A 27,912-nucleotide genomic window follows, 5' to 3' on the forward strand; every position below is an offset into this window, starting at 1 on the left:
AGAAGAAGAAGAAGAAGAAGAAGAAGAAGAAGAAGAAGAAGAAGAAGGAGAAGGAGAAGGAGAAGGAGAAGAGAAGGAGAAGAAGAAGGAGGAGGAGAAGGAAAAGGAGGAAGAGGAAGAGGAGGAGGAGAAGAAGGAAGAGGGGGAAGAGGAGGGGAGGAGAAGGGAAAGCAGAAATGGAAGCATAATTAGGAGAAGAAGGAGGAGAAGAAGAAGAAATCAGTTGTTGCTGTTGTGGTAGTCATTTTTTGCATGTATGTGTATATTCCAAAACCATCTAGCACAGCCCATTCAATGCTTTCTCCTGGTTCACACCCCTGTAGTGGTTTTCTAATGCTGCCATAATAAATTGCTTAAAAAGGGAGGCTTAAAACAATAGAAATTTATTGTCTCACAGTTTTGGAGGGTACAAGTCTAAAAGCAAGGTATGTGCAGGGCCATCCTCCCTCTGAAGACTTTAGGGAAGAATCCCTTCTTGCCTTTTCCTAGCTTCTCATAGCTGCTGGCTGCTGATTCCTTGACTTAGGGCTGCATCACTCCATTCTCTGCATACATAGTCACATGGCCTTCTTCCCTGCATGTTTTATCTGTCCAAATCTCCCTCTCCTTTCTTTTATAAAGATATCTGTCAGTGGATTTAAGGAGCACCCTAATCCAGTATGGCCTTATCTTAACTTGATTACATCTGCAAAAGTTTTATTCCCAAATAAGATCACATTCCCAAGTAACCAAGGATTAGGACTTGAACATTTCTTCTTGGGAGAAAATATTTAACCCTGATATACAGGCTGTGATGGAATCCCTTCAATGAGATCAACATGAAATGTACAATGCCATGATTTTTCATGTGATCGACAAGTATTTTATGGGTAATGCAGAAAATGCCCGAGAGAATATCATGGCTCCCTCCCTTACTTATTCAGATCTTTTTTCAAAAGTTAGAAAATCACCTTACACCTGTCAAAAAGGCTAAAGTAAAAAAAAAAAAAAACACAAGGAATAACAAGTGTTGGAGAGGATGTGGAGAAAAAGGAAATCTTGTGCACTGTTGGTGGGAATGCAAATTGATGCAGACTCTGTGGAAAATATTATGGAGGTTCCTCAAAATGTTAAAGATAGAATTACCATATGATCCAGTTATTCCACTGCTGTGAATACCCAAAGAAAATGAAAACACTAATTTGAAAAGATATATGCACCCTTATGTTTATTACAACATTATTTACAATAGCCAAGATATGGAAGCAATCAATATATATATAGTGGGATATTACTCAGCCATAAAAAAAGAATGAAATCTTGCCATTTGCACAACATGGTTGGACCTAAAGGGTATAATACTAAGTGAAATAAGTCAGTCAGAGAAAGACAAATACCATAGTATTTCACTCATATGTGGCATTTAAGAAATAAAACAAATGAACAAACAAAGAAAAAGAGAGACAAACAAAAAACCAGACTCTTAAATATAGAGAACAAGCTAGTGGTTGCCAGAGGGGAGGTGGGTAGAGGGATGGGTGAAATAAATAAAGGGGATTAAGAGTACACTTATCTTGATGAACACTGAGAAATATATAGAATTGTTGAATCATTACAATCTATAGCTGAAACTAAATAACACTGTATATTTATTATACTTCAATTTAAAAAACGCTTTAAAAAAAGTCAGGAAATCAGGGAGGTTTTTTTCTAACTACTACATTAGAAACAACAACACACCATAACCCCTTATCCCTTTTCTTAATTTTTTATAGCATCCATTATCATCAGTTAGATTATATATTATTTCTTAATTTGATGTCTGCCCTCATTAGCTTATAAACTCCAGGAAAGCAGGTATTTTGTCTGTTTTGTACATTCCCATGCTCTCAAAGCCTTGCTCATTGCCTACTACATAGGAGGCACTCAATATGTATTTATTAAAGGAAAGAATGACTTAATGAATGCTAGCAGGCAAGCCTTTTAAAAGTTTTTTTTTTTTTTTTTTTTACAAGAATGTGTTCCTATGACTTCTAACTTCTTTATCCCAACTTCTCCCATTAACAGCATGATGGCCAGTGGTAGAAATGAATGGTCTAGTGATTTAAATATAGCTTTACAGGTAGCAAACTCATTCTATGCTACTTATTTTAAGTCAGAAAAAAATCATCCACTTTCTACCCACATTATTTGGATTTGGAAAACTATCACATTTTTTTGATTACTTAAGAAAAGCAATGAAAGCCATACCTTACATAAGGATCATTCATGGATGCCTAGTAATTTTAGCAAATATTAACCAGTGATGGAAATAACCAACAGCCAAAGATGAGAATTATGGACAGTATAGTATGATTGGTCAACTCATCAACCAAACACAAGTTGTCTCATCTTCTTCAATAAATGACTTAACCTTGTTAGTGATAATGCTGAAAGGTACTGATAAACTACCAGGGAGGAAAGAGAAGAGATAAGAAGGAAAAAAACAGAGAAGGGTAATTAGAAAGAAAAGAGATCTATAAACAACAGAAGTGATAGCATAAAAAAATGACAGAGACTAGAAATAATGAATAAGGTCAATGGAAAATAAAAGATGACTACCAAAGTACCCAGAAAGAATCACTGTCCCAGAGATATTTAGTACAAAGAAGCACATACACACACACAGGCTGGCTTAGATTATGGAAGTCAAGTTCAGGGAATATATAGGGATTTCATAGGAACTAGAGTCTGCCAACCCCTTGCTCTGTAGCTCTCACTTTCCATGAGTCTATTGGGTCAGTTCCTCCCCAAACATTGGCTTGATCCTTCTTGTTCTGAAGATCCAGTTCCTAAATCCATGACCTTCCACCTCAAGTGTCCAACCCTGTCGACTCTGTTTCTGAGTATCTGCTCTCAATTTCTGGGACAGAAATCAAATTGGTTCAGTTTGGGTGTTGTATGATTTCTTGGCCCATGAACCGTGGCTGAGTAGGGGTTAGGTTGTCCAGCTGTATTAGGTGCCCTTTTTAGGTGACGAATGGAGTAGATCCCCTGGGAAGTTAATGTGTGGTAGCAAAAAATAACATTTCTAGTACAAAATCAAACAGGGACACCACTGGGCCATTAAATCAACCATTCTTTGGATTGAGATTGTTGATGCTCATCCTTAACCCTTTTCTGAAAATGGTGCCCAGCACTAAGAATAAATTTCATGTTCCACAAAACTGTACCACTCCTCAAATTTATCTCCTTTCATAAATTATTTTCTGACTATGTCAGGCCACAGTGACTTTCTAGCCTACGTGGCATTTCTGTAATTCATAACCACATGATCAACTTACTTGTAATCTGTTTATTGATGTATCATATTTCCTCAGTTACTTACTGTTTATAATGTGTATATGTTAGGTTCTCAATGAAAGTTGATTAATGCAGGTGAATATGTCAGTTGAGGCCTTTAATATCTCAATTACTTTTTTAAAAAAAGATTTTATTTATTTATTTGACAGACAGAGAGAGAGAGAGAGCACAAGCAGGGGGAGGGGCAGACGGAGGGGGAGAATCAGTCTCCCCGCTGAGCAGAGAGCCTGATGCAGGGCTCGATCCCAGGACCCCAGGATCATGACCTGGAAGGCAGACGCTTAACTGACTGAGCCACCCAAGCACCCCAATATCTCAATTGCTTTGAAAGGAATCATCCTGCTGGCTGAATGTTCAAACTTAAATGCAAAGAGTGTTGGAAACATTTTGTGAAGGAAAAATATAAGCTTTACATATTCCATATTCTTAATAACACCATTATATTCAGAGGGTGCTGAGCAGAAAGCACAGGAACAGTACACAAGGATTGTGTGTGAGGCATTCATGTAATTCATGGCCTATCCTTGGGTGAAATCAACAACAGGCAGACATCAGAATCATTGTACTTGTTGCATGGATGCAGCAAACTGAATTTAGGTTTAAGTTAGGTTTTTTTTTTCTACATATCCTATTTGGATTTATTTTTGTTTTTCAATTTGAGGATTTTTTTTTTTTTTTTTGCCAAAGAGAAGGGACAAATATAAGAAGTTTATGCTAACATTAAAATACATAAACAAAGAGATCTTTGTGCATGCTGGAAAAATAGCAAGCATTGGAAAATGTTATTGAGCAAGTACAATACATGATGATTTGTGCTGTGTAGATTGGACTTGCAAAGACAGCTGGTCAAATTTTAAATCAAATAAAAATTTGCCAATATTAAATTGCTTTATATTGCATAGAGTTGATTTATGCCTGATCCTCCATGAAAAGCTTAGCATATATTCTCAACTTCAGTTAAATAAAAAGGTAAATATTTACATATAAAGAAATTATGCGGCTATTAAGAAGGCAGGTTTTATTATTTCTAAGTGAATAAAAGTTTTTTGAAAAAGGGCGCCTGGGTGGCTCAGTTGGTTAAGCGACTGCCTTCGGCTCAGGTCATGATCCTGGAGTCCCTGGATCGAGTCCCGCATCGGGCTCCGTGCTCGGCGAGGAGCCTGCTTCTCCCTCTGACCCTCCCCCCTCTCATGTACTCTCTCTCATTCTCGCTCTCTCAAATAAATAAATAAATCTTTAAAAAAAAAAAGTTTTTTGAAAAAGCAAATGAAAACATTTTAAAAATGACACTATAAGAAAAAATGACTCATGGAAATTATTTTTAAATTTAGCCTATTGATTGAATATTTTTACAATGCTGATGTGAATTGTGGAACATTCGTAAAAGCTTGTCTGTTGGATGCCAGTGAATCTAGACGTGCATTCACATTTAAGTAAAGGCACTGTCTGCACAAGCTAGCACAGAAAACTGCAGAGAAACCCCATCTTCAATGACTGAATATGCAATTCTCCATCATCGAAGAAGTTCGCAAATACTATTGCATCTTTCCTGTTACAATAAGATTACGTGTCACATGATGCCTGCTTTGTAAGGATCAAAGCCAACCTAAAAAAAGGCCTAGGGAAACCATGACCCAGTGTTATGTTTTCTGAAGTGTTTGGTGATGATGAAGCACGTGTGGGCTTTGAAGTAACGCCTGTCCAAATCACACTGGACCTGCTTCTCCCTCACACTCCATCAACAGGTAGAACCTACGAGAAGAGAGTGGGTACAAGCTGATGAGAACGTTGTCACAAAACATGGCTTGTCAGCCGCATTCAAATATCTGTTCTCCATGATTAGCACAAGGAACAATAATAATGATGGCATAAAAACTTCTCTTAAAGGTTAAAAGAAACAGTATGAGCTCTCAACTTCAGGCTTTAATTCACTAATTGGCTTTGCAGGAAAACAGCCACATTATACTCCAAACAGCTTATGACATCCTCTCCTTCATTATGAGAAAGGTAGCATGGCCCAAAGAGCAAGGTTATTTTCATGTGAGAGCTATTCGTGGAGCATTTTTTTTTTCCATTAAGGCATTTGCTACTTTGTTGAACGGATGAGTGAATATATACAACATTAAACAATAGAGGGCAATAAATGCCACAGGATAGAGTACTTTGGGAGTTCCAAAGGAGCAGTGTTCACATCCAGCTTGAGGAGTTCAGGAAAGCATTCACGTAGGAAGATCACAGTTGATGGCTCAGAAAAATGAACAAGGTATATATTGACAGTTAGTGGAACAACATTCTGTGTAAAAGAAAGTGTAAACAAAGGCTCTCTGCACTAAAGCCCAGCAGGAAGGAAGGAATCTGATGGGAAGAGGTCTAGGAGCAGTGAGACCAGATCCCCAGAGCCTTGGAGAACCAGCTGAAGAGTTTGTTCCTTACTCTGGAGGCTGTGAGGAGTCTTTAAAGGCATCCAAGCAGGGAGTGTCACCATCAGGTTCTGCTTTAAGAATATTTTATCTGGCAACAGTGGATGAGATAAGCTGGAGGCAGGAGAAATGAGCTGCAAAAGGATCAATTAGGAGGCAGTTAGCAAGGTCTAGATAAGAGAGAATGAGGACCTAAGTTGGGGGGCGGGGAGGACAATGGAAATGGCAGCGGGGTCATGACAGTGAGAACTATTTCACTGTCAGACCTGTCAGATTCACGGAGGAGCGGGTGTGGGGGACAAGCCTGGGGCAGGCATGAGGTCCATACAAGGTTATTCAGCCTGTGATGAAGGTGGCTTTAACAGAAATAGGGAAGGATGTGTGTGTTGGAAGACTAATTTAATTTGAATACCTGGCCTTTGAGGAGTCAGAGACAGAGATATCTAATGGAGAAAACAGCCCTCAAGCTCAGCAGAGGTGAACGCTGAAGACAGAGCGACACTGAATCTTGTCTACTTTTGAAAGTCAAGTTCCAGAGGACTTTTCTGACTTGAGTGCCCAATCAGCATTATTTTCCACATCATCTATATTTGTACCCACAGGTAGATTGCCTGTGGTCTGGATGACAAGCCAACACCATCATGAAAAATGTTAGTATGCTCTCTTCAACCAGAAAGGGAAGTGTAGAGTGACTTTTAAAAAGTTCTCCACAAAAAAGTAATATGTTTCTTTTTTTTTATTATGTTATGTTAACCACCATACATTACATCATTAGTTTTTGATGTAGTGTTCCATGATTCATTGTTTGTGTATAACACCCAGTGCTCCATGCAGTACGTGCCCTCTTTAATACCCATCACGAGGCTAACCCATCCTCCCACCCCCCTCCCCTCTAGAACCCTCAGTTTGTTTCTCAGAGTCCACAGTTTCTCATGGTTTGTCTCCCCCTCTGGTTCCACCCCCCTCATTTTTCCCTTCCTGCTATCTTCTTCTTTTTTTTTTTTTTTAAACAAATAATGTATTATTTGTTTCAGAGGTACAGGCCTGTGATTCAACAGTCTTACACAATTCACAGTGCTCACCATAGCACACACCCTCCCCAATGTCTATCAAAAAGTTATATTTTTCTAACACGTGGCATCTATGGGATTGTCTAGGAGAATTGTCCCCATTTGAAAAAACAAACAACAAAACCCTGATGATAAGGAGAAACTGAGGCATCACTCCTTCTTTCTTTACTCCACAAAACTTTGTGGAGCTTTAGGCAAACAGGGAATGTGTGATAAATGTGTGTGGGTTGACTGATCCCTGGCCTCTGCTTCTGACAAAGGAGGAATATGATACGAGTTGAAGAGGCAGAAGCAGCTGTGTGGTACAGGAGGATTGTGTCCCCAGGGAAGTGATGGCACAGCCTAAGGAGGACCAAAGTCTCTCTCAGAGCCTGACTGCCAGCTGACTGAGGCTCTGGGTTTCCCACTCTCCCCCTTGATCAACTATTGACGATTGACCGTTGGCATCTCTCAAGGGCACACCTTTCACTGTTTATCTCTGTACTTGCTCTCCCGGGATCTAAATCAGTCCTTCAGCATCTGAGCCAAGTACAGCTCCCTCCTTCCCTCTTCAGCCCTGCAAGAGAGCTAGGCTCACCTGCCATCCATCCCTGTAGCCCACGCACTGCACCCTACACACCCTGCCGATTTGATGTCCCTTTCACCATACTCCAAATATTGCAGCCCTAAGATCTTCCTCCTCCTCTCAGGAAGTGAAATGCAGCCCTGGGCTTGAACGACTCTTTGGGGAAACTGGTTTCTGCAGCTGCTGTGGGTTTCAGGCTGCAAAGTCTGAGTGGAGGATTTTTGGGTGGTAGCAGTACAAAGTCTAGGTTCAATCTGGCTCGTTTTCTCCATGCATACAGGGCAGCGAACTGAACACACATTGACCAGCAGTAGAGGTGCTTGGCAGGGGCTCGGCAGCATAAACCATGGGCCAAAGAAGCAGGGAGTATGGCCCAAGGAGGAGGACCCAGAAGGTTCTTCCTCCTTCCTCTCAGTTTGAGGAGGAAAGGAGGGCTCTATGTATATTCTCTCTCTGTAGCCCTTCAGTCAGTACTAGAAAAAAGAACAGAAAAGACAAAATGCAGGTAAAGCACCATTAAAATTCCTTCTTCTAGAATAGTCTTAGGGAAGTCAGAGGAGATTCCCATACATACCGCAGCAGTAGCAGCTTTGACTAGAAGTCAAGAGCCTAGACAGGAACCAACACTTAAATCTGCCACTCAATGGCTTTTTGACCCTGGACCAATTACTTGAACTTTACGGTTCTTAGTGGCCTTATTTATCACCTAGAGATGACAGAAGGACCTACCTCAAAGGTCTGATGTGAGAACAGGAGGTAGGATGTGTAAAGCAGTCCATGCACGGTAAGTGGGGGCCGTCAGGGTTGTTTCTATTATTATCTATATCTGAGCACATTGAACTTTGTGAACATCGAAGAGACTTCCTGTCCAGAGAACACAGCATGATGTAGAACCACAGTTTCCTCTGATCTATAGGAAAATACTTTGTTGTTCTTTTCTCCTGTAGGTCACCAAAAGGCACAACACTGAGCCAAAAATGTGGACGAGGTCCTGATAGTCCTATTTTAGTTTCATACTCTCAATCCAAATTGGCAACTCAAGACCTCCAAGTCTTTTTTTTTTTTTTCTGTTTCTTAGATGTGCTTAAACAAAAATATCACACATGATTTTTTTTGCTTTATTTTAGATGTGACTTACTTCAGACATTTAGAAAATCCTATAGCATGCGCTCACATATGCATCATGCAGATTTCATAGATTTTAAATTTTTGTTATATTGGCTTTACATTTTCTTTTTCATCATTTTTTGTAAATGAAATAAAACATCAGATACAAATCAAATCTTCATTTTCCATTACTTTTCTCTGCCCCACCTCCAGAGAGAACCATTATCCTGAGGTTGGCATATATTATTTCCATGAATTTTTTAAGTAATTTTCTGTATAGAGATATATTCATAAATAAATTATAGTATTTACCTCTATTATCACCATAGATATCCTTTTGTAACTTACTTTTTCCACTCCACATTATACTCTGAAATTTTGAATCATTTCAAATGCTTTGAATATACCACAGGTTTGTGTTTTTTTAAATTGCTTTGAACATTTCCCCCAGCCTCTTGTGTGCTTATGGAATAATTTTCCATAACACAAAGCCTAAGAATATGTTTTCAACCTTGCTAGATATGCCAAATCACTCTCCAAAGTGATTGTGCTAATTTGTATTCCCGCCAGAACTGAATGAGTATTTTCATTTTCCTATACTTTTGCCAACATTTGCTATTATCAGACTTTTTTTTTTTTTTTTTGCCAGTTTTGCAGGAGTGAAATAGTATCTATTGTTTTAATATGCATTTCCTAGTTACCTGTGGATTTGGGCAGTTTTTCATATATTTGTTGATAATTTGTTTTTCGTTATGTGTTGCCTATTTATATCCACTCCACACTTTTCTAATGGTTATAGATGAGGTTCTAAAGTTTTCTCCAAGTACCATTTAACTACATTAGGTAAGTTTTGACATACTGATTTTTTATTTTCACAATCAGATTTTTTTTCAGAGATTTTATCTATTTACTTGAGAGAGAGAGAGAGAGAAAGAGAAAGCAAGAGCAGGGGGAGGGGCAGAGGGAGAAAGAGAAGCAGATTCTGTGCTGAGCAGAGAGCCTGACATGGGGCTCGATCCCAGAACCCCGGATCATGACCTGAGCCGAAGGCAGACACATAACCACTGAGCCACCCAGGCGCCCCTCAAATATTTTTTAATTAATATTTTCATTTCTTTTTTGTCTCATAAATTATTATCTTTTTAATGGTTAAAGAATGGGGGCATCCATTTCTATTTGGTATTCGTTTATTTTGTGGCGCTGCCCTCAGAGAACAGGGTCAGCGTATCAGATCCTCAGAGTTTGTTAAACATGCACCAATCCATTATTTAGAGAAACCTGTTTAAGATGCAGAGACACATTCTGCCTCATGAAGATTATCACATAAGCTGTGTTTTCCTAAAGTGCTGTCTTTGAGAAATCAGAGCCAAATTTTTTGCTTTACTTTCCACTGTAGATTCCAAGTATTCTAAATTTTGTAGGGAAAAGAAACCATTTTTCAGCCCAGGAATACAGAAGCATCAGTAATCATAAAGCTTCATACAAAACCCTAGTTTATTTTAAAGGATTAAAAAGAAAATCCCTGGACACAAAAAGTCATACAATAAGCTCACTTTTTCTGGAATATCCTTTTGTGGGCGTGGGTCCACTCCATGCTAGTGCTGGTTGTATTCTCACAACGGGTGGTGTAGGCAAAAGGGCTGCAAAAGTTCGCCTCAAAACATTTTATTTCATTAATTTCAAAATGCACATTTTTGGGTAAAATTTTGAAAACTCTGAATAGGAATGTGATAACAATGTTGAGTTATAATTTTAATTGACAGCTCTTTCCTACCACCTGCCCCCTTTGTAACGATGTATTAAATAATGGAGAACCTTAGAAACTTATGGTGTCTTAGATTAGGTGAAATGTATGGTGTTTCAGTTACCTGGGATTCCACATGTAAAATTCTTTCCTTCATCTTCCAGACCCATAAATTAAATCTGTGATCTTGTTAAGTCACTTAACCAAGTGAATTGAGCCTCATCTTCTTCACTTTGTAGGATTCTTGTGCAGGTAAATAAATGAATGTATCTAAAACACTTAGAAATTTACCTGGGTCCCTCTACACCCAGAGTCTTTATCAGGCAGGTGCACTGAGCGAGGAAGAGCACCTGAAACCTTCAATCCAGGGATGCCCTGGGATGCAATTAAGAGGAGAGAGACAACAGAACTATATTCTAACACAGCCAGCAGCAGGTGAAGTTTAGTTCTTACCATTTGCCTTTCAGACCAATTCAAATGCATATTGGTAGCAAATGCAAATGTAATCTGCTGTAAATTTGTCGATTATCTTTATCCCCCACCTGAGTTTGCCTTATTTACTCTCATGGGTCCTTCTTTTATTTTTTTTTTTTTAAGATTTTATTTATATATTTGACAGAGAGAGAGCACAAGCACAAGCAGGGGGAGCGGCAGCCAGAGAGAGACGGAGAAGCAGGCTCCCCGCTGAGCAAGGAGCCCGATGCGGGGTTCAATCCCAGGACCCTGGGATCATGACCTGAGCCAAAGGCAGACGCTTAACCAACTGAGCCACCCAGGCATCCCCCGTGGGTCCTTCTTTACATCAGGGGATGGAATCCCCTTGTCCTGGCCATTCCCCACCCTGCTCCCCGGTGTTACTTGCTAACTGTGTGGTGGGGCAGGTTCCCTAGAAGTCTTGATAAGAGCGACAGAAGAGTGGGAATAATGGTTATTTTTGCCAACATGTGGAGTTAATGTCTCAACTGCTCTTATCAGACTTGCAGTGCAGTGAAGCCCCTGCTGCTGACAAGGCTAAAATTACAAAGAGATTCTTTGATTTATTCCTGGGTGGAAGGATGGGAATAATGCTCAAGCTGGGGAAGTCATACTGCTTAGCTATCACTTTGCTTGCAGGCTAACATTGGAGCTCCCCGGCCTCCATTCTTCCCTCTGTCACCCAGGCCCTGTCAGGCTGTGTGGTCCCACTCTGCAGCCCCAGGGACCCAGGCTCCTTCACACCAAACATGTGTCGTTCTTGCAGATATCTCCCTTATACTTTGGGTCTTCTGTGCCTTTCTGCCTGCTATTGGAGAAACGTCCTTTTCCCTATTCTGTTTTGTTCCCCTTCTGTTTTTCAAAGTTCAATGGAATGAGCATCTGTCTCATCACTTTGTAGGTGTGTTGAAACATGTATCAAACACCTAACCTTGGCAAGTATTTTGCCAAGTATGGAGGAGATAATGGTAATTAAGACACAGTTCCTGTTTTCAGAGACCCCACGGTCTACTGGAAGAGACCAGCCAGTAAACAGATACATTTTAATAGAACAGATAAGAGTTATTACAGAGATATTAGCAAAATCCTCTGAATATATAAAGGAAGAAAGCCACAGGGTAATGTAGAAGGTTCAATGATATGACACTGGAGCTGTATCGAGAAAGATGAACAGAGATTTCCAGCATTTGGAAGGCAAGGCTTCCTGTGCAGAGCAGAATATTCTACAAAGAGGGTTGTGCAAGGAGCTATTGGGTTTGTTTGGAAGGTCGAGGCAGAAGATGGGACAGGAAAGGGGGCCTGAGGCCCTCACATGACTAACCCTGTACATTAAGCTAAAACATTGGATTGTCCTGGGGCTATCAGTGAAGGGGCATGAAGATTTTTAACGAGGTGATGTGATCAGTTGTGGGATTTTAGAGCCAAGAGTCTGGCAGGGGTTGGTTTGCCACATGTGGTCCCAGATACCCACAGACTACTTCTTCAGCTTGTCAGAAATAAAGACCCCAGACTTACTGAATCAGCTCCTCCTTTGCGTGAGCACAGGGCACAGGAATTGTTATTTTTAAGACCCTCCTAAGACACGTGTGATGACTGGCTGTTTGGCTGATCTCTAGGTAGAGGATGGCCTGGAGAAGGAAATCTGCCAGTAAAGACCAGTTAACAAATGTCAGGATCAAAGTAGAAAGAGAAGATGAAGCCTTCAGGGAAAGGAGGGAAAGCCAGACTCAGAGGCTTGCTGATGCTGCCCCAAGATGGGTCAGGGAAACCTCCTTCATAATGTCTTGGGCATATTGCTTCCTTCATTCTTACTTTATTGGTCCATTCTTTCATCCAAAAAAGATTTATGGAAAATATTCATTGGCTGGGTAATCTTCCAAGCACTGGAAATGTAACAGAGAACAAAACGACCAAGTGCATGAAAACAAATAAACAAATATACAAACAAGATAATTTTACATACTCCTAAAATTTTTGAAGAAATCAACACGGGGTGTCATGATAGAGCCTGACAAGAAAAGCCTACCTGCAGAGGTGAAATTTGGATGAGACCTGAATGGAGAAAAGGAGCCAGTCATGAGAATACCTGAAAAAAGAGGGAGACCCAAGCAAGTGCAGTAGTGTGAGCTAGTTAAGAGTGGGGAGACAAGGAACGAGTCCCAGATTTTGCAGGGACTTAATGTCCTAAGTGCCATTAAAATATAATTTTCAAAAGTTGAAATTCCTACAAATATCACTAAGATATGTTATTATATATATTAATTTGTACATATACATATACATCTATGTGCATGCACACACACACACACACTATCAAGAATATGGAAATAAATTTGTCCACAGACGCCAACTATTAACAACTATACAACAATGCCATGCAATGCTTAGAATGATCTTTTCCACAGAGTAGAAATCAATTGTGTTTCTACCAGAAAAAAAAAAAGAATGCATGTCTATGAGACAAGAATCATTTGTATTGTCCATTTTCTGCAACGTAAAAATTACAAAATAAGCTGAAACCCTGTAGCACGAGCTGATCCCAGAGGGCCACATAGAGAGTATCCAATATTCCATTAAAAGACACCCAGTAATCTCTTGCCATTTTAAATTCTTTTATAATTTTTCCTAACAGAACAGTGGGAAATGTTCTGGAGAGTTCTAAGTTCTAAGGAGAGGGACATGATCTGATTTACATTTGGAAAAGAACACCTTGACTGCTTTTTCCTCATACTGCATATACTGGTTATTTTATTCCTGACTGATAATAAGTCTCGTTTTTCATACCAGATTGTGAGTTTCTTAAGAGCAGAGGTCGTGTCTTTACTAACACAGCGTCTGGTAAAATGGTTAATAGTCACAAATATTTGGTAAATGAATGAAGAGTTGGATGACCTTGGTACTGATAGGATTGGTGGCACAGAATTTCTGAATTGGGAAATTGTGAAGACACTCATGGTACTTACAGAGTAGGAGAGCATGGGGTCTGGGACAGACTTCAGAGGGAAGATACCATTCCCTCTCTCTCTCTCTCTCTTTTTTTTTAAAAATTATGTTCAGTTAGCCACTGTATAATACATCATCAGTTTTGGATGTAGTGCTCAGTGATTCATTAGTTATGTATAACACCCAGTGCTCATCCCAGCACATGCCCTCCTTAATACCCATCACCCTCCCCCCACCCCCCTCCCCTCTGAGACCCTCAGTTCATTTGTCTGGGTCCACAGTCTCTCATGGTTCATCTCCCTCTCTGATTTCTCCCCCTTCAGATTTCCCTCCCTTCCCCTATGGTCCTCCATGTTACTGCTTATGCTCCACATATGAGTGAAACCATATGAAATTGTCTTTCTCTGCTTGACTTAATTCATTTAGCATAATCCCCTCCAGTTCCACCTATGTAGATTCAAATGATGAGTATCCATCCTTTCTGATGGCTGAGTAATATTCCATTGTATATATGTACCATATCTTCTTTATCCATTCGTCTGTTGAAGGGCATCTTGGATCCTTCCACAGTTTGGCTATTGTGGACATTGCTGCTAAGAACAATGGGGTGCATGTTGCCCTTCTTTTCACTACATCTATATCTCTGGGGTAAGTACTTAGTAGTGTAATTGCTGGGTCATAAGGTAGCTCTATTTTTAATATCTTGAGGAACCTCCATACTGTTTTCCAGAGTGGCTGTACGAGCTTGCATTCCCACCAACAGTGTAAGAGGGTTCCCCTTTCTCCACATCCTGGCCAACATTTGTTGCTTACTGTTTTGTTAATTTTTGCCATTCTAACTGGTGTAAGGTGATATCTGCAAATGACACTACAGATAAAAGGCTGATATCCAGGATCTATAAAGAACTTCTCAAACTCAACAGTCAATAAACAAATAACCCAGTCAAAAAATGGGCAGAAGACGTGAACAGACACTTCTCCAAAGAAGACATACAAATGGCTAACAGACAACTGAAAAAATGCTCCACATCATTAGCCATCAGGGAAATACAAATCAAAACCACAATGAGATACCACCATTGCCTCTCTTTAGTGCTTTTTGAAACCTCTATGAGAGACTGGCTAGATGAGAGACTGGCTAGACCTTCCTCAAAGCTGGTTCCCCCTGAGTGCACCGCTGGAACTCTTTCCAGCCTGGCTCCTATATGGTTAGATGTGGCTCTCTTGACGTGCTCTGGCCAATGGAGTTTGAATAGTAGAGATGTAGGTCCCTTCCAGGATGTGCTCATCAATATCCCAGCTTACAGCCCTTGTCCTCCATCCTCCTTGACTGGTTGATGTCAAAAACCGGAGTCACCTTGGAAGACACATGTGGAAGATAGCAAAGCCCCACCAGCCTAGGAATGGCAGGTTTAATCTCTGCTTGCTCTGGGTTCCCCTAGTATTTAAAAATATTGAAAACAGTACTTATATGTAGCATTTGTTTTATTTTGTTTTACAGTATGATCATGCACATTTTAACCTTGCACATTTTAAGCTTGCATAATTTTAACAATTTCATCCTTGCACATTTTAAGCTTGCACAATTGCAAGCCTATAGTGTAATGTCTCTGTCTCTTACTAGCTGGGTAACTTTAGGGGAGTCTCCTATTGCTCCCTTAGCTTCTGTATCTTCATCTTTCGATGGAGGCCAATAGATTCTACTTCACAGCGTGATTTTAGGAATTAAATAATGTGAGTAAAGACTTTTTTGGAGAGTAGGTGTTTAATGTATTTTTTGTTTCTATACCACCTCTGCTCTTATTTAAATTAAACCGAAATTAAGAACTATTACAGCATTCTCTCTTTTGGAAAAGACCTGTGGCTCAAAAAGTTTTTTAAAAGAAATGTGTGTGTGTGTGATATTTTAGGTATATGTGCCTATTGGCACAAGATTCAGAAAAGTGGGAAGGGTAGATTTTAACTCATATTTCTTATTTTTGGTTATATTATTTAATTTGCTGCAATAGTCAACAAAGCATAAATGGCTTTTGTAGTTTGAAAAGAAACATTCTAGAGAGAGTCTAAAATTAATTTTTGAATTGATTACATGGGATTGGAAAGCATAATGCTTCATTTGGTAAGAAAGCAAAGGATGAAGATGAAGTACATCCTATGTGAGTGATGGGAAGCTGAGCCTGGGTGTCTTAGACACCTCTGATATTTACCTGTCATTTCTTGATCCTGCTACATTATTTCCTTTACTTTTATTAACACCCTATGGGGGTGTACTTTCTGGAGTCTCTTAAGTCCTTTCATTAATCCAAAGAGTCATAATTGGTGCGCTATCAGAAGCTGGATGGGGCGCCTGGGTGGCTCAGTTGGTTAAGCGACTGCCTTGGGCTCAGGTCATGATCCCAGGGTCCCGGGATCGAGCCCCGCATCTGGCTCCCTGCTCAACAGGGGGCCTGCTTCTTCCTCTCCCTCTGCCGCTCCCACTGCTTGTGCTCTCCTGCGCTCTCTCTCTGCCAAATAAATAAATAAAATCTTTAAAAAAAAAAAAAAAAGGGCATTGAAAGAAAAGGATGTTCTCATGGGCTGCTTCTGACTGACAGATTTTTGGTTTGAATTTTTGCTTTGGTTTGTTTTTAGGGTAGAAATTAAAAGAAGAAAATGAGAACTTTCCAAGTCTGCTTGAAATAAAATCAGAAGCACATCACTGTCTCGCAAAGCCCAATCCTGATGGTGCTGCCACTGGGGATCAGCAGGGAGGGCCACTTGCCCACACGTGAGTGTCCCCAGTGACACGGCCGTCCTGTGCTCCGCAGCCTGGCTCTGCAACACAGGGGAAAAACCTCAGAGTGGTCTCCCCTTCCCCCGTGTGTGCCTGGAGCCAGGAGCACTCCACCTGGGCTGGGACCTCTAGTTCCTTCTCTAGAAATGCAAGGCAGGTGCAGGGCCAACAGAATAAGAAAGACGTAGCATTTTGCTACCCAGGAAAGGCAGTAGAGATATTTTATAATTTAGAAAATCAGGGTCTATATACCTTGCTTGCCTGATGGTAGACATTCAATAAATATTTGTATTCTTTTAGAAAAACTATGAATAAGGGGCACCTGGGTGGCTCAGTCGTTTGAGTATCTCTCTTCAGCTCAGGTCATGATCCCAGAGTCCTGCGATCGAGCCCTGCATCAGGCTCTGTGCTCAGCTGGGAGTCTGCTTGAGATTCTCTCTCTCCCCCCCCCCCCCCCTTTCCCTTTTCTTCCCCCCCCCTCCAAAATAAGTAAATAAATCTTTTTTTAAGATTTTATTTATTTATTGGAGATAGGGAGAGCGAGCAAGCGAGTGAGGAAGAGAGAGCACCAGAGGAGGGAGAGGCAGAGGGAGAGGGAGAAGCAGGTTCCCCACTGAGCAGGGAGCCCGATGTAGGACTCCATCCCAGGACCCTGTGATCATGACCTGAGGCAAAGACAGACACTTAACCGACTGAGCCACCCAGGCACCCCTAAAATAAATAAACTAATTTTAAAAAAAGAAAAAGAAAAACTATGAATAAATGAATCCACTTGATATCACTCTCCCATCAGGAAGAACCTATATGTGTCTACATATAGGTTCAGTGAGATGGTATCCTTACAATTATAGAACACTGAGAACAATAGGGCAAAGCAAGAAGGCAATAACATATGACATGTGTAGATATATGTTTTATCAGTGTTGTAAACCAATTTTTTTTATTATTATTATTAAGGACAGAGAGCAGAGAGTTAGGGAAAGATTGTTAATGAGAGCTGCTAAGCCAAAACTAAATGCAAGACAGAGCAGGCAATCTTCTCTGAGCTGTCCCCAGATGTGTTATCCTGGCGTCATGGGCCACATTGCTTTGATGTTTCCATGGTCCTGCCCTTCCTTTCTAAATAATCATGCAAACAAAACTTAGCCACCCAGTTATTGATAGTTAACAAATACTGGTCACATACCATTGCTCACATGCTAATTAATGCCGTGGGGCCACTGGGCATGTCGTAAGCAGGGAGGCAGGGACATAGGTAAGACAGATGAATGGGAGGGAAAATGGATTGTCCCCTTCCTCACATACTTGAGGCACTCCTCTGTTAGAGGTGATGGGATTTGCATGTTTGCTATCTCTCCACCAGATTCCCAGCTCATCCACTGTTTCTGATGGCCTCCACTCCATTGACAGAGACTGCTTTACCTTCCCACATGTGATATCTTTCACACATCCCTTACTACATAGTGTTCACAAAGGAAAAACACACATTGCAATGATGTCAAGTAATAGATGAACCCCACAAAAAAAATCACAGGGCTGAGTAATCCCAGGGAGGTATGAACATTTATGACTACAAATTTCCAGATCGGAAAAACACATTTGTTAACACAGAACATTTTGGTAAGCCTAGCACCTGGCCGCTTACTATGGACGATAAGTCTGTATTTTTTATTTCATGGCCAGTTTTCCTCTTCCAGGGACTTAATTATCCCATGCACAATGCTCCCAGCAGAGGCACGGAGAGACACACAGCAGTCTCATTTAATCTATTAGATTTCCTTTCTCCACTCCCTCAAGGTACAGAGGTAAATTCCAATTTAGTAATCAAGGCCTGAGTCATCGAATAAATAACTCAATTTCTCATTCTTGTTCACTGAGCCAGTTGTATGAACAAACACAATGTTTTTTATGCCAACTGTGCGAATGGGCTTACTAGGACATTGCATTCAGAAATTGCATAGAGATGCTGAAAATCATTCTGAGCAAAGAGAGTGGGTGAATAGCCAAAGTCCAAAGTCAGAAATATATCTCTGGAGATGGATTTTTAAGAAAAATGCAGGTAAAACAAATTAGTTCTCAAAACACTACAACCCATTAACTAATAAAAGCAGCCTTAAGGTTCAACGACGTGGATGGAACTGGAGGGTATTATGCTGAGCGAAATAAGTCAAACAGAGAAAGACATGTATCATATGACCTCACCGATATGAGGAATTCTTAATCTCAGGAAACAAACTGAGGGTTGCTGGAGTGGGGGGTGGGGTGGGAGGGATGGGGTGACTGGGTGATGGACACTGGGGAGGGTATGTGTTCTGGTAAGCGCTGTGAATTGTGCAAGACTGTTGAATCTCAGATCTGTACCTCTGAAACAAATAATGCAATATATGTTAAGAAAGAAAAAAAGAAGAAGAAGAATGTAGCAGGAGGGGAAGAATGAAGGGGGGGAAATCGGAGGGGGAGAAGAACCATGAGAGACGATGGACTCTGAAAAACAAACTGAGGGTTCTAGAGGGGAGGGGGGTGGGAGGATGGGTTAGCCTGGTGATGGGTATTAAGGAGGGCACGTTCTGCATGGAGCACTGGGTGTTATGCACAAACAATGAATCATGGAACACTATATCTAAAACTAATGATGTAATGTATGGGGATTAACATAACAATAAAAAAATTTAAAAAAAAAAAAAAGCAGCCTTAAGGTTCTAGGCTAGTGTAGAGGAAACAAGGGTAGAAATTGTTTTGTTTCAGAAGGATAGTCTGTTGGATAAAAATGGTTGGAGCATTCATTCATTCATTCATTCATTGAACTAAACATTTTTTGGTGCTTAGGATGTTCCGGCCTACTTTACTAATAATAGAGATATAAAGATGAATAAGTTACAGTTTTGCCCCAAGCTTCTCATATAAACAATTACAAATAGTCCAGTAAGGAAAATAATATAGATATGCACAGAATTATGGAATCATCAATGAGAGGCACAAGCCCAGCCCAAGAGGGTCCATGAAGAATGTCCCAGAGAAGCTGATGCCTAAGAGGCTTACAGGAAGTAGTCCAAGAACTGGAGGTAGGGGCTGAGGCGGGAAAGGGAGTGAGTAAGAAGGCAGTAAGAACTATTATTTCTCCTTCTTGCACTTACTCAAGGAAGACCCATGCTTGTTGCTTGAATTACCAGAAACAAAAGATGGTCAGCAGCATTTTCGAGAGAGTATAAGCTTATGAAACCTTATGCAACATCTCCACCAGTGTAACCCTATTCACCATTTGTCACTCACCCACCACATAGCAGGTCCTGTGCTAAGCTCTTCACACACTTGGTCTTGCTTAATCCTTTTGGCAACCCTGCCAGGTGGGTGTTTTAGTCTAATTTTACGGATTAGGAAACAGAAGGTCAGAGCAGTTGGGTAACTTGCTCAAGGTCACACAGCTAGATTGAAACCCAGATTCAAGCTGACTGCAAATCTTTTGCTCTTGACCTTGACACTAGACCCTTCATTATTTTGTTCTGTGGTAGTTTTGAGGTGGGGCCACAGCCTAGGACCTTGTAGGTCAGATACTTGTCTATATGACTTGAAATATTGTTTACATCTCTTCTGGATTTCTCAATTGTGTGAACAACTATCAGAAGTGGAATCAATCTTATTTGATATGATGAATGTATAGACACAGTAAAAGCTAGAGTTAGCTAGCTTTTACCAACAGGTAGCTAGCTACCAACAGGTAGAAGCTAGAGGAAGACAGATTGGGTCTCAATTTGTAGAATTTGTTAGTCATCTGAGGCTCCTAATGATCTAGTGATACATGGGGTTTTTCAAAATGTGTGTATGTGTGTGTTTGTGGGAGAGAGAGAGAGAGAGATTTATTTTAAGGAATCAACTCATGTGGTCATAGAACTGGAAAGTCTGAAATACATAGGGTGAGCGGGCTGGCTAGAAACTCAGGCAGGGTCTCTGTGTTGCAGTCTTGAGATCAAATTCCCCATTTGGGAGTGTCCATATCAAGCTTGACTATTACAATGTTGTGATGAGGATACAAGTGTCCCTAGACTCATGATAAAACTCAGGCTGAGCCAGGGGTGGTTTGGGCTATAAAATGCAGTTATTATGTGACCTTGAGATTCTGTGACTGTAGCTTGTGTCCCAAACTTAGCAGAATTCCTGTGTTTCTTTTTTTCTTTCTTCTTTTTCTTTTTTTGTTTTAGAAAGGGGGTGGGGGAGGAGGGACAGAGAGAGAGAGGGAAAGAGAGAATTTTAAGCAGGCTCACTCCCAGTGTGGAGCCCAACTTGGGGCTCCACGACCTAAGCGGAAACCTGGAGTCAGACGGCTAACCAGCTGAACCACCTAGGCACTCCTGAATTCCTGTGTTTCCTAAACCTCTGAGAAATGTTATATAATTCCCCACCCAGGGGAAAATGTGGTACCCATAGTATAATTCATGAATTGTAGGAATTGTGTTCTCTATTTGAAAGACAAACAATATCTTCATTTATAAAGCTCTGCCTTCAGAAATGGCTATGCAGTTTCATTTAATCTTATAGCGTTTCTAGTAGATGGTTTTGCTATGATGATACACAGATAAGAAGTTAAAAATGCATAGTATCATGCTAAATTCCCCACGTTATGTTAATTCCACCCATTTCTATATTAACCATTTTCCTGTAGTTGTCATACATAACATTTTGACACTTATTGTAGCATATGGATTGAGATAAACTACAGCAGGAAGACACAGTGTTTGTTTCCATTTTACTGCTGACAACCTGTGTGCAAAGATCGAAGACCCACTCTGACATCAAGTGAAAGATCTATATACCTAGCATCATGGCGTCGCTGGCGCCTTGTCCCATTCCGCGGATCCTGTTTCCACAGTTCTAAAGGTCGACTGACAAGTTTGTCACCACTCTGTCTCACACTTCCACGCACTCTCTCTCTCTCTCAATTATAAAATAACACAAGCTCGCAGTTACAAATTCAATATTGAACAATGGTATTAAATAAAAACGAAAATTTCTGCAATCTATGTGCCCCACGCCAATCTACTTTTTTTAAAAAAAGTGTCCAGTGTCCAGTGTCCAGCTCTTCTATCATCATCTTTATTTCTTAATTCGTCAACTTCAGACTGCATATATTTTCTCTGGAGGCACATATATTTTTTACACAGAAGTTTGGAAATTCTCTACCCTGGCAAATAAAACCGACTGAGAAATGAGGCGATGCGATCACATTAAATACAGATAAAGGGTAGAGGAAGTGCTCTCTCTCAAAGCGACTTTACTCTTCCAGTGGTAGGAACACAAAAGGAGAAATAAATTTAAAAGAATGTAAATGTATTCTTTTTATGTGGTTACTCTGAAAACGTTTTCAGCTATTTTCTTCCTTCCTAAGAATGAGGTATAAACCCATCACTAAGTGCATTTTTCGTCTACAAATTCTTTATTTACATTTTTACATATTTTATCACAGGAGCCATTCCTATAAAGTTTCAGCTTACTATAAACATTCACATTTACTGCAGACATACAACCTAAAAAGATTGAATCTAATTTTTTCAAATAATCATAGTAGACGTATTTGGGATCATAACAATGGGGGAGCTGGGGCTGTGGGTCCTGGCCACTCTGGATTCATCCCTGCATTCTGTCTGCTCCCCATTTAAGCAGCCAGTCTCCTGTTCGGCACACCTTCATAATCACTGCTGTTTTGAAGACTTCTGCTAAAATCTGCATATCCTTCTCCTCTCTTCCAAATTAAATTATGATTTCTCAGAAAGATGACATCAGGACTCTTCTTTGGTCTCCACATTCCCTACACTGAAAGTGTTGAGTCCATGGCTCATGAACATGTCCCCTTATGATGACAACTAAAGTCAGGGCCCTGGCAGTGGCCAGGAGAGGCCCAGTCCTGGGGTAGGATGGTGGAGCAAGCCATTCATTGCCCACGAAGGCATACACCAAATAGATATATGCAACAACAGCTTGAGGTGAACAGGAACAGAGGCCCCCAGCCTGCAATGAACTATTCACCTGTCCATCACACTGGCCTGGGGGAGTGAGGGAAAATGAGGAATGGGATGGAATGGAAGGCAAGATGTATGCTCTAGCATTTTCTGCAGTAATGTTCTGTTTCCTTAGACTCTGTGTTTGTCTATTTGGCATCCAGTAATCACAGAACTAAATTAATGGCCAAAGTTGTTGACATCTCCCCTGTGATCCAGCGTTTGCATGCACACAAAAATTATATCGTAAACCCTCTGACCGATGCCAAGTCCATACCCCTAATTGTCTGCTTTATCGAACTCTCACACATCAAGCAAATATTCCGCCCCCCCCCCAATCAACTCAGGGCTAGGTACCAAATAGCCAGGGACAGCCTCTATGCCCCAACGCCTGCTGGAATGATCCAAACTAGTCGATGTTAAGCTGTTTCCTCTGCTGGCCTTGCCTTTCTCCTGGAAATTTCTTTACTAAAAGTAAAGACCCGGAGACAGTGATTGCTGGTAATCTGGCCTCACTCATCATGAGGATTCTGCTGTGTGCTGCCCAGGTGGTATCTGCTGGCCCAATGATACCTTCAGAGTCGACAGAGAGATACATGTTGGAAGAAAGGGTCTAATTTTAGGCAGAATGAGCCCTGGAGGCAGGAGATGGATGGAGGTAGGAGGGAAAGATGTTTTAAAACCCTCACCTTAAAAAAATAAAAAATAAACAAAAAAACTTTCCCCCTAGATATAAAAGCTGAGACTAAAAGTGAAAGAAGGTGGCATCTAACAGCCAGCTCAGAGGGGGTCTTTTCCATGTGAATAAAACCCACGAGTCACACCTAGGTTTGAATCCTGGCTCTGTCTTTTGCCGCGTGACCTCGAGCAAATTACGTTGTCCACAAACTCTCATCTGTGACGTGGAAATGACAATAAATTTTGCAGGGGTCCGCTATGGAAAGCACTTCCCATTGTGTGTTTGATAAATATTCACTGCTATTATTTTCTACGTTTAAAATATCCGTTTCCTCGTGTGTTTACTTTTGAACAAAGCAGAGCAGAAGAGCTCTAGAGGTGGTCCCCTGTTTTGTGACAGCCTCAGCCTGTTGAGAGTGATGCTGTCAGCGAGGAGTGTTTGTGGGGCTCACCTGCATCCCAGCTGCTTGTGGCAGCCCCCACGGGCATTCCCCTGGACCCAAGCCAATGTTATGGCCAGTGGAGCCCTTGTGATTCTTATTATGATTGCAAGACTCAGCTCAGCAACAACCATCAGGGAACTTCGGAAAAACAAGGTTTATTACTCATAGGTTACGGAAGGAACACAGCACACTCGGGGCCACACAGGATGGCTGTGGGTAGAGAGAGACAGAGGGTTTGTGCTTACCTGGGGTTCCGCTTCTATTGGGATGGAGGGTGGGGGGCCTACGGTTTCACAGATTCTCTCTTTATTGGTGAATTTAAACCCCCAAAACAGGTATTAAAGCACGGAAAGGGAAAAGGAAGCAGTCAGCTATCTACGTTTCGCAGGGCTCCCTAAAAGGGGAACTTCATGGGTGGGGCAGCCTGGCTCTTTATCTAGTTGAGGAGCTGGCAATATGCTCATCTGAGAAACGGCTGTCTTTGAAATGGATGCCACACCAGGGCAATCAAAAGCTTAAAGTCAGGCACTTACATTACAATCAATAAAGCTAATTGTCAGGCTCTCACACTAAACACCCTCTCCGTGGCATGACTTAAAAATGGTCATTTAAATATCAACTCCAGTGTTTGTGGGCTGGACGGTTTGGGGAAATTGATGTAACCTCACACCTTGCGTTCCTCGTTCCTGTAAAAAGGGGATAATCATGATGCCCCGAGGTGTCGGGGAGACTGAGGATATTTAAGCACAGGGTCTGATGGCTCCACCTCCCCCAGCAAGTCACTTTCCTCGTTGTGCCTCAGTTCCTCCCCCTGTAACATGTGGATAATGATGTGCTTCCTTCACTTCGGTGTGTGAAGGCGTCTGATGGAGTAGACATGTGGAGAACACTTAGAAGGATCCTGGGACAGAGCAAGTGCTCCATAAACGGTGGTTATTATTAGAGCAAGTGTTCGGTCAGTTGCTTCTGTTGCTTTGGATGGAAAGGGGGATGATGCCGATGAGGGCATGATGGTCATGGGGTGAATTCTCTGGTGCCTGTTCTGAAGAAGAGACTGTTCTGGAATGCAAACGGTTTAGGACCAAGAAATCAATCTTTCCCATATGGACCTATTTAGTGAATAGTGTTCTTAGGAAAATTCCCCCGCCTACATATCAAGCAGCTCGCTATAGGGTATCCCGGTGAAGCAGCAGATTGAAGAGTTCCTGAATCCGCTTAGAGGACACGGGTGTCCTGAAATACTTCTGCCCAATCTGTTATTCCTCTGGTCCCTCCTTCCGATTTCCAAGAAAGCCATTCTCAATGTTGTTTTGTTTTGTTTTTCACCCCGGTAAATCTAATTATTTACCAGGTCTTATAAATTCTACCTCAGAAGCGTCCCTAAATTTCCTGTCTCCTCTTTTATTCTGCCTGAACCTTCTCAGTCCACTCAACGGCCCCCTTCCAGCTACGCCCATTGGCCACAGAGGACCCCTCAGCCCCTTGTGTGGCCCCTGCCCTGCCATGTGGCAGGTTCCCTGAATCTCATCTAGCTCCCAAACCCGATGATGCTCTGTGCCCACCTCTTCATCTCATGTCCTTGCAACATCAAGCCACCTCTCGCATCACGAGGCTGTCTCATGCTGGAGGAAACACTGGACCCTCGGGGCCTGTCCCAAAGCCACAGGCCAGCCTTACCAGCACCCACATTCAGGGCTGCCTGTCGGGCACTCCAGCTCCTGCTGAAGCCCTGAAGCCCCGGGCTGTCTGCTACTCTTTTATCTTCTCTCATCCAAAGGTTGTAACTGGTTCCTGGGCATCAACTTCTCCCCATTCCTACCCATTACCCACTCTGCCTCCAGAGTGAAGTAGAGTAGTAATGTTGTGCATTCAACAAAATTCTGACACATTTTGAAGATCCCCATTCAAAACTCCAGCCTCTGCTGGCCTCCCAGATCCTGCCTTTACACCCCTGGATCCTGCAGCTCATAAAGACCCTTCTCAATCTGCTCTGATGCCCGGACACCCTGACTTTCTTACCATTTCTGGAATAGGTTGATCCCTTTAGGTCCCCACCTTGCCAGGCACTGCTCAGCCCACCGTGCCAATCTCACTTCCGTTCTACTCCTCGTCTGCTGCCTACTTGCCCCCTCATCCTGTTTCAGGACCCCGCTCTTGTCTCCTCATTCTAAAGCCTTTCCTGACCCTTCCACAGAGATTTGGGCTTCTGTTTTTCCATATTCTCATAACATTCTGTTAATATTTCTTTTTGATACTTTTTTATGTCATTGTATAATTCTTTTATCTTTGTACGCATTTCATTCAGAAATACATACTAAGTGTTATTGGGTACCTCCACTCTTCAGGGCTATAGGGACAGAGAAAGAAGCACAAAAGTCTGTCCCTGCCTTTGTGGAGCTCACACTGTAGCAAGAGAAACAGACAGGAAATGTGACAAATAAACAAACAAGACACGTGCCAATTATGATAAACACTGGGAAGAAGATCAACGGGACAAGGCAATAGTAATTAGGGAGGACAATTTAGAAGCGGACTGTGATGATTGACTTTTATGTGTCAACTTGACTGAGCCACAGGGATGTCCAGATATTTGGTTAAACATTTTTCTGGGTGTGTTTATGCAGGTGTTTCTGGAAGAAAGTAACATTTGAATCAGTAAACTGAGTAAAGCAGATTGCCCTCCCCAGTGTGGATGGGCTTCATCCAATCAGTCGAAAGCCTGAAAAGAACTAAAAGGCTCTCTCTTTCTGCCAGACTGCCTTTGAGTGGGGACATCACTCTTCTCCTGCTTTTGGACTGAGACTCTGACTGGAACCTACACTGTCAGCTGTCCTGGTTCTCCCTCTTGCCAGCTAGAGGTCTTGGACTTCTCAGCCTCCATAACCACAGGAGCCAATTCCTTATAATAAATTTATATCTATATATCTCTGTATCTCTGATTGGTTCTCTGGAGAACCGTGACTAATATGCAAGCTTAGGGAAAGTCTCTCCAAAAATATGACAGCTGTGCTGAGCTCTGGAGAATGAGGGAAAAACAGGCACTAGAAGAGCCAGAAAAGAAATAATTCTAATAAAATGGAATATGAAAGCCAAAGCCCGAGGCCTCAAAGAGCCAAGAAGAAGGCAGTTAACTTGAGATTCTTTCAGAGAGAGAAGCAGGGACCAGATTGCTTGGGTCTGGTTGGTAGGAAAGAAGCTTTAATTTCTTTCCCTAAAAGCATTAGAAAACTAAAATTAACCCTCAATAAATATTTGTGTGACAAATGAGTTAATGGCTAGCTAGTTATTTCCCACATGCCAAAAGCAATTTTAAAAATCTAAAAGGAATGACATTCTTTTTGTCCCTATTCCTTGAGAGTTTTCGTGTAGAGAGACTGGCCGGTGCCGTCATCAAAGGGGAGGATGCAGGTAAAAGTTGGCTGTGTCCTATCAGAACAGCAGAAGCGAGGGGTGTGCAGCCTCCACACAGATGAGTTTCCCGATAGTTTTGCAGGTTGGGGTTTTTATCTGTTGTTGCAGAATCCGTGTGCGCTAATACAGACTACATTTACCAACTCTCATAAGCAACAAATCATCTGCTCAGTAAGAAACAAGGAAACGTCACCTCCTCCCAGGAAGCCAGCCACAGCTTTACACAAGAGCACCCTCTTCTGTGCGGTTGCAGCCCCAGACTTCCGAGCACCAGAGCAAAGGCTGGCTGCAATCCCACTGCGAGCCCCATCTCTAGGGAACCCCAGCTAAGGGAAAGCAAGTCCTTATTAGCTTCTGTCTTTTCCTTCACACCCCAAAACGCCACATAATGCCAGATTTGTGTGCAAGGACAGCCTAAGTGCATGGAAAAGACAGGGAGTGGACTTTGGAGCACCTTATTGAAAAGGGAAGGGAAGAGCTTGTCACCTAATAAAATTCGACCCCTTCATCCAACATTACAGAATTTCCAGGATGCTCAGCCCTGGAGACGAGGGGAGCAAGATGATGCTCTGAGTCCACAAGGCAGAGAGATGTCCAGAGATTACAGGGGAGGAACTAGCCAAGTCCTGCGTGTGGAGCAGAACATGTTGTGCTTTGAGAGGAGTAATTTTGAGACAAGGGCATTGGGCTCTAGAATGATTCTATACTGCTTTAAGTAAGCTTCTTCAGAGAAGAGTCCCCTATATGACAGCAAAGTAACTACTCTTGGGCACCTGGCAGATAGTACTCACTTAAATATTTATTGAACAACTAAGAGTGTTGGCTTCCCATGTCTTCCAGAGGAAGGAAACATGAAACCTTGTCAGCCATTGATATCTTAGTTTACTGGTTATTTCAGATAACTACGGCCACAGTATCATTGCATATTGCATCCACAAAAACCTCAGGAACAACATGGGGTCAGCTGGTGAGC

This window comes from Phoca vitulina, unplaced genomic scaffold, assembly GCF_004348235.1.
Source record: "Phoca vitulina isolate PV1807 unplaced genomic scaffold, GSC_HSeal_1.0 scaffold26, whole genome shotgun sequence".
Taxonomy (NCBI): domain Eukaryota; kingdom Metazoa; phylum Chordata; class Mammalia; order Carnivora; family Phocidae; genus Phoca; species Phoca vitulina.